This window comes from Carlito syrichta, unplaced genomic scaffold, assembly GCF_000164805.1.
Source record: "Carlito syrichta isolate Samal-C Ts95f unplaced genomic scaffold, Tarsius_syrichta-2.0.1 Scaffold302301, whole genome shotgun sequence".
NCBI lineage: Eukaryota > Metazoa > Chordata > Mammalia > Primates > Tarsiidae > Carlito > Carlito syrichta.
In genome coordinates, this window is record NW_007246397.1 from 99,300 (window position 1) to 106,817 (window position 7,518).

General features: G+C 39.6%; 1 protein-coding gene across 3 annotated transcripts in view; it reads right to left on the bottom strand.

Moving 5' to 3' along the window:
• Positions 1–3,240, bottom strand: part of MORF4L1 (mortality factor 4 like 1) — a 22,749-nt gene extending 19,509 nt beyond the window's left edge. For 2 of the 3 annotated variants that reach the window (XM_008056256.2, XM_021711457.1), the window contains exon 1: positions 2,587–2,633. The gene's annotated coding sequence lies outside the window, so the exon portion shown is untranslated. Of the gene's footprint in view, positions 1–2,586; positions 2,634–3,225 lie in introns of those variants that run through there. The other variant, XM_021711456.1, reaches the window with a different exon arrangement.
• Positions 3,241–7,518: the final 4,278 nt, after the last annotated feature.

A 7,518-nucleotide genomic window follows, 5' to 3' on the forward strand; every position in this document is an offset into this window, starting at 1 on the left:
AGCCCAGGATTCCAAGATCAGTACTATGGCAAGCCCCTGTCTCCACAATTAAAAAAAAAATCAGCCAGTGGCCGGGCTCAGTGGTTCAGTCTGTAATCCCAGCACTTTGGGAGGACGAGGCGAGTGGACTGCCTGAGCCCGTGAGTTTGAGACCCACCCGGGCAACTTGGCAAGACCTCGTCTCTACAATAAAATCAAAAATTAGCCAGGCGTGGTAGCGAATGCCTGTAGTTCCGGCTACTTGGAAGGTTGAGAAGGAAGGATGCCGGAGCCCAGCAGGTTGAAGCTACGGTGGCCAGAAGCATGCCACTGCACTCCAGTTTGGGCGACAGAGACTCCAACTCAAAAAATAAAAAAATCAGCCAGGCCTTGTGGCGTGCACCTGCAATCCCTCCTACTCAAGAGGCTAAGGTGGAAGGATCCCCTTGAGCCCAGCAGGTTGAAGCTGTGGTAGCTGTGGTTATGCCACTGTGCTCCAGCCTGGGAAACAGAGTGAGACTCCAGCTCAAAAAATTAAAATGAAAACAAACAAAAACACATTTTATGTTCATCCTAAAGGCAGCCACCCAAATCAAAAGAAATTGTTAGAGGAAAGTCAATAACTGAGAAAAGTGATAACTGGCTGGTTTGGGGTTTTATTTTTTTTTTTTTGAGTTGGAGTCTCACTCCATTGCCCAGGCTGGAGTGCAGTGGCATGTTCACAACCACTCCAGTGTAGACCCACTGGGCTCTGGCGATCCTTCTTCCTCAGTCTTCCAAGCAGCTGGAAATTCAGGCGTGCGCTACCACGCCCAGTTAATTTTGATTTATTGTAGAGACAAGGTCTCATCAAGTTGCCTGGGTGGGCCTCGAACCCGTGGGCTCAGGCAATCCACTCGCCTCAACCTCCCAAAGTGCTGGGATTACAGGCTGAGACACTGAGCCCAGTGGTTTTGGATTTTAAAGTCTTTATCAGAGGCAACCCAAAAGAATTACAATAATTTAACTTATTTCAATAGCTTCAACTCAAAAATTGTTCACTGGAGTGTTTTGCTGCCAAAGCAGAAAAACCAGCCAACAGTTTGCCAAAAGTTAACAAAAGAAAAACAACATTTAAGGATAAAAAACTATCAAAAAAAGACTCCTAATTTAACACATGTAAACTATATATTATTAAGACATAAGTAAATATACATATTCTTAAAAAGTTCCCGATCACCTCCAAATACATATAGTATGTATATATAATACATATTTATGTTACGTATAAACATACATATAAATACACATACATACATATATATACATAAACACGTATATATTTATTCTTGAGAGACAGGGTCTCATTTTGCTGCCAAGAAAATTTTGCTGTATGAAACTCTGGGGTAGCTGGGGTTACAGGTACGTGCCACCATGCCCAGCTCTTTAGAACTTTAAAAATTTACTGTGTATTTAAAACACAAGAGCAGTAAAAATGGTTACTTCATCAGAACTGTGTGGCACTTTATAATCATACTATGACTACTTTCAGATACATACAGTATAAATTATTTACCAAGTATATATGAATTATTATAAATTATTCACCAATACAGTATAAATTATTCACCAAGAATTTACAGAAAGAAATTGCCTTTAAACATTATACTGTTTTGTATTTTATGTGTTCATTTTTTAAAAAACTACAACTGCTAAAGTATAGTCAAGTCTTAAATATTTGTGCTAAAAAGTTATCAGAATAAATTTTTTTCTTTTTTTTGAATCAGAGTCTCACTCTGTTGCCCAGGTTGGAGTGCAGTGGCACACTCACGGCCACCACAGCCTCAACCTGCTGGGCTCAGTCCATCCTTTCTACTCAGTCTTTCAAGTAACTGGAACTACAGGCATGCGCCATCAAGTCCAGCTAATTTTTCATAGAGATGAGGTCTCACCAAATTGCCCAGACTGGTATCGATCCCCGAGGTCAGACAATCCTCTCGCCTTGGCCTCCCAAAGTGCTGGGATTACAGGCGTGAGCTACCACACTGGGGTAACAAAAATATATTTTAACTTTGGGATGCATTTTCCTATTTATCCCTAGCTAAACGTAAAATGTTTTTATAGCTTGAGCACTCACTGACACAGAAAGGTGTCCCCCAAGACTCAAACTACACCAGAAAAACCAACAAATTAATCAAAAGTGAAATGTACTCATTTTTAATAGTGGCTTTTACCCTTAATCTAATATAGCTAGCTCATTGCTTACTAGCGTATTATAGTTACATCTAAAATTAATGTTGGTAATGTTTTCTTACCAAGTTATTAGCCACAAAATGCTATTTGTTTCCACAATCAACACTCACCTATCATTCCCTTCAAATGCTGTTTCCAACTACTGGGCACTTAACAAATCATTAAGAACAGTAAAAGAGTAGCAATGTTTTATTTTATCTGATCCACCAATCAAGCAACAGGAAACCCAGAAAGACAAGATGGAGAAGTCTATGAACTACGAACCTAAAAAAGGAATTCTTACTGAGGCAACCACAAAATACTCAAATTTGATATTAAATAGTTGTATCTACTAGCAATTTTGATCATCTTCTCAAAGGAAAACAGATTTCATACCTTTGCTTCATAAAGAAGAGGTCCATGAAAGCACAGCACTCTCTCACCTGTAAAAGTGAAAAAGTAGTGGATTAACCATCAATTCTCTTCATATATAAAAAGATTCCCATCCTAGAAAGTCATCACACTTCTCTCAGGGTATTCCTAGCAAAACTAGGAAAAATGAGTGAAAGTCAACACTTTGGATCAAACTTTAACATCAAACAACAAGCATCTTAGTATCTGATGTAAACAACCAAAACACAAATTACTGGAATATCAATCTGTTGAAATCATCAAATCATTTACCACCTTATAAGCAAATAAAATCTACTGCAAGGTTGTCAAGGTTGGTTGGTTTTAATTGTGTATCTGGTAATACATTTTTTTAATGCTTGGATGCTTTCCCTGTGTGTTTTTCTAAGTTTAGAACGTTACTCTCCACCTTTATCGCTGCCTCCAAGTCTTTTAATAAGTAAAATATTCTGTATGTTAAAATTTCAATCTGCAGCAGAGCCTGATTGATTTTTTTAAGGGGTCCCACTACATTCATTCTTCAGATGTGTTCAATGACATTCTAGGTGCCGGACTGGTTCAATGAGCCAAAAAATAGATCAAAAAAATCTAAATGTTGGAACTTTCACTCTATGTTGAACCTACCTTTAAGACTTTGCAAGACTTAACACAATGTCAGGGGCTGTAATAAGTCTTGGAAGCCATCTCTGCTCATCAGACAAGTCAAGAACACAATTCCCGGCAATACTTCAAATTACATTCGACTGTAGCAGAAAGATTTCTCACACATTATTTTCAGTCCACTTGGTTTCAACAGACCCAGAGTCAACAAAAGTACTCAATGGGGTCAGTTCCTTTTCAGCCCTAAAATTAAAATAGCCTACTAGCTCCATTCTAAAAAACAAAAAGGCAATATAGTTTTTACCATTTTTAAAAATTACTGCTTTTAAAAGTTTCAATACTGACCAATACTTAGATACACCTTCAAATTGAAATAGTCATTCCATAGCCTATCTGTATATTCACCTCTCAACTTATCTCCCAAGTGCCTGTGATAAGTACTGTCAGATTAATAGGGGAACACTGATACTTAAGCAAACAGTCTTGCATAATTTTCTGGACTTCATATTCCAACTATCTTTATATATAACAAGAAATGTAACTGATGAGGTACTTGAGAGGATCACAGGAAGATCCAGGCAGAGAAAAACAACTTGAACTAAAGCACAGAGCCTGAGATAGGGTAACACTACCAGAGAACTGCAGCATCAACATAGGAAAGCTACACAGATCACAGAATGCCATGCAGGTAATGTTATGAAGTCTGGATTGTATGCTATATAAAAGGATTCTCAAAAATCTGACCAAGAACTCCCTGGAGTATTTTTTTTAAACTAAGTATTTTCAATCCTCACCACAGACCGGTATTATTAGAATCTCCCAGCATAGGAACCAGTAACTTTACTTTTAAATCAAAGTACTCTAAATAAATAATTCTTGTGCAGTTGGTTCATTCCAAAGAATCCCTGCTAGAGGCTTCTGCAGACTTCAGTGAAACTGGAAATATGGAGACTACTCAAAGATTTCAACAGTTCAGAATAAGAACCAAAATGTGTAAATTACAAATTACTCAGCTAATAAATAGCACCAAGGATGACATCTATGTTTCCCAATTTCACTCTCTAGGTACTTTTAAAGGCTCTCCAAAAGTAACCTACTATTTTCCCCCTTTGGCTATGGCTGCCAAAAACAGCACTAAAGTTGAGGCCCTCTGACCTCGACTCTAGCTACAAGGCCCTAACAGTCTGTTGAAAAAGTATACAGTTAGCTGAGGAGTATGGCCCAAGATAACAAATGCCTATCATCAAAGAAGTGGACAGAAAAATTGGTAACTGGGGAAACAACAAATCACCACATCAGATATGGTTTCTTATACCTTTTCCTCTTTTTAATCCTTTCTAGTATCAATACAAAGGTGATTCTGCCCAACACTCTGGACTTCAAAGTTAATGAGATTTCAATTCCCAATCCTCCCACTGGTTTAATAGGAACATCAAAGGCCAGCATCAGCCTAGCTCTTAATTCCTGACAAAAGGATCTCCCCTCTATAAACTAGATGGCTCAAGAGCTTTATACTCAAACGAAGACCAAGAATTTAAACAGAGGACCAAGTTTAGTCACTGTGCTTTAAAAATTGCTTATAGAACATATATTGTACCATTATTAAATGAAAAAAAAGTTTGAGTCTGCAGAAACCGTTAAAAAAAATATCCGGAGCCGGGCTCGGTGGCTCAGCCTGTAATCCCAGCACTTTGGGAGGCTGAGGTGAGTGGATTGTCTGAGTCCACGGGTTCCAGACCTGCCTGGGCAACTTGGCGAGACCTCATCTCTACAATAAATCACAAATTAGCCAGGTGTGGTAGCACGCGCCTGTAGTTCCAGCTACTTGGAAGCCTGAGGCGGAAGGATTGCCGGAGCCCAGCAGGCCGAGGCTGCGGTGGCCGGGAGTGCCACTGCACTCCGGTCTGGGTGACAGAGTGAGACTCCAACTCAAAAAAAAAAAAAAAATTTCCGGTAATTCATATTTCTACCACTACATAAACTCCACAGCGTTTCAAACAAGTTCTGTTAGCACCAAACGAATATTCCTTTTACCTTATAAGATAATCTCTGAACATCTTACACATAACTAAAATAATTTTGCAAGAATAGTACAATTCAGTTTTAAACACAAATAGAAAACACACCAGGAAAGTAACAGTAGATGTACACTCTTAACAGCTTGCAAAACCTTACTTAGAGATGCCTTGGTTCCTACTCCAATTACACCACAACAGCATGGTTTGTTGATATCCCTCTTCACTCGACCTTCCCCTAATTTACAACTAAAGCACTTCCTGCAAAACAGCCATTCTGGACTGTTCCTGCAGCAGAGATTAACTTTTTTGTGAACTGACAGTCTGGTGAAGCCTATGAATCTCTTCTTAGAATGTTTTCATAAACAGATAAAACACACAATATTACAAAGGAAACTAAGCATAGAGAAACAGGTATTCAACCACTGTAAATGTCATGCTCTATGACATTACAGGAGTTCCTTAAGGGATGTGTTAAGATTAAGTTGCTCATTATTCACAACAGCAAAAACATGGAACAACCCATTGAAAGTGGACTGGATTAAAAAAATGTGGCACATATACATGATGGACTTTTACACAGCCAAAAAAGACAAACTCATGAACCTCAGGGCAACTTGGAAGGGTTTAGAGTTTATACTACTCAGTTGATCTATCACAGAAACAAAGAACTCAGTACCACATGTTTGCACTCATAAGTGGACCCTGAACAATTATCATAATACTACAAGAAAGGGATTGGCAGTAGTGGGAAACTACCAGGGGAGGTGGGGGGCACACTTCATCAATAAGAGTGCCCGATCTCAAACCAGGTGAAGTGGGGACCAAAGTGAGGTCCAAACTTAACCTGTACAATGACCATTTGTATACCTAACCCTGAATTGTACCCATCTTTAAAATAAAAATTAAGAAAAAAAAGATTTGGCCGCTGATTCAAAACTACTCTAATTTTTTTCTTTTTAGTAGAGATAACGTCTTGCTACGTTGCCCAGGCTGGTCTCAAACACCTGGGCCTCTCCAAGAGCTGGGATTACAGACATAAGCCACCATGTCTGGCCAAAAACTACTCTAATTTTGAAATAACAAACAGGAGTGATAACTGAATATATCTTCCACAACTGTAACGCTGAGATATGAAAATAAACTGTTAGCAATCATGGAGGGGGGTTTGGGAGGAGGGTTTACACTGATAACTGAAACATTAAATTTCCGCTTAATGACAAAAAATTTATTTTCCCCCCCGTTCAAATTCAGACCCTCTAATTATATCCACTGACTCTAGATTAAGAATACCTGCTCGAAAATACTAAAACAATAAATCTATAGAAGGTAGAGTCTCAGCTTCTCAAGGTGGAAAAAAGCAAATATTAAAAATCACTCATTACCAAAAATGCCCCTGAAAACCCTGAAACATTCCATTAAGTTATTCTAAATAACTTAATCCATTAAGTTAAGTACTAAATTAGGGGGAAGTCGAGTGAAGAGGGATAACAAGCTTATTTTATTAAACAGTACTTGGCTTTTGGGCTTACGACTCTAGCAGTAATTCTAAACCACATTAAAGTCTAAAAATCCTAAAACAACCAAAAAATGTATGCAGTCACCCGGACACCTTATTTATGGTAAGTAACGAGCACCTACAGCAATGAAGGTGAATTTAAAGTCTTCCCCTTTGCCTACAGTTTTATTTTCTTTTATTCAGGTATTAGACCTCCACCTTCATATTCGTTCACAGGTGCACTGTGAAAATGTTAAAGAGCTGGCTTCCACTGGAAGTCAGATTCCAACATCAGCTGAAACTCTTAGCGATCAAAAGCCGATTAGTAAAAATGAACTGTGCTTTCAAATCATTGTGAATATTGCAACTCAAACGGTGACAAGTATGACAACCGCTTTATCATTCTTTATAAAAACGCCAAAGCAATGGGACTTACAAACGCGAACGCCCTAACGTGGCACTGAAGTCAGTTTTATTTACTTTTTACGAGCAACTGCACAACAAGAGCACACTCGCGTCCCCGCAGGATCTTGGCCCCGCGCTCCTCGGAAAGCAAAGTGATGCCTCCGGGCCACAGAAGCCGAGGTGAACGCTCATCCTGCTCATCCCTTTTTTCCGTCCCCACCCACCGCTCTGAGGTAAGCGCCTGGCACGAATGGCGTGTGGTCGTCGAGGAAGGGGGCGCTGCCTCTGCCCTGCAGCTGCGCCTGCACCACGGAGCCGAGCGCCGGCGGCCATGATGGCGCGGCCATCTTGTAGCGGCCATTTTACAACGCAGTTCTCCCGCCTCGGGGTGCCTAGTGC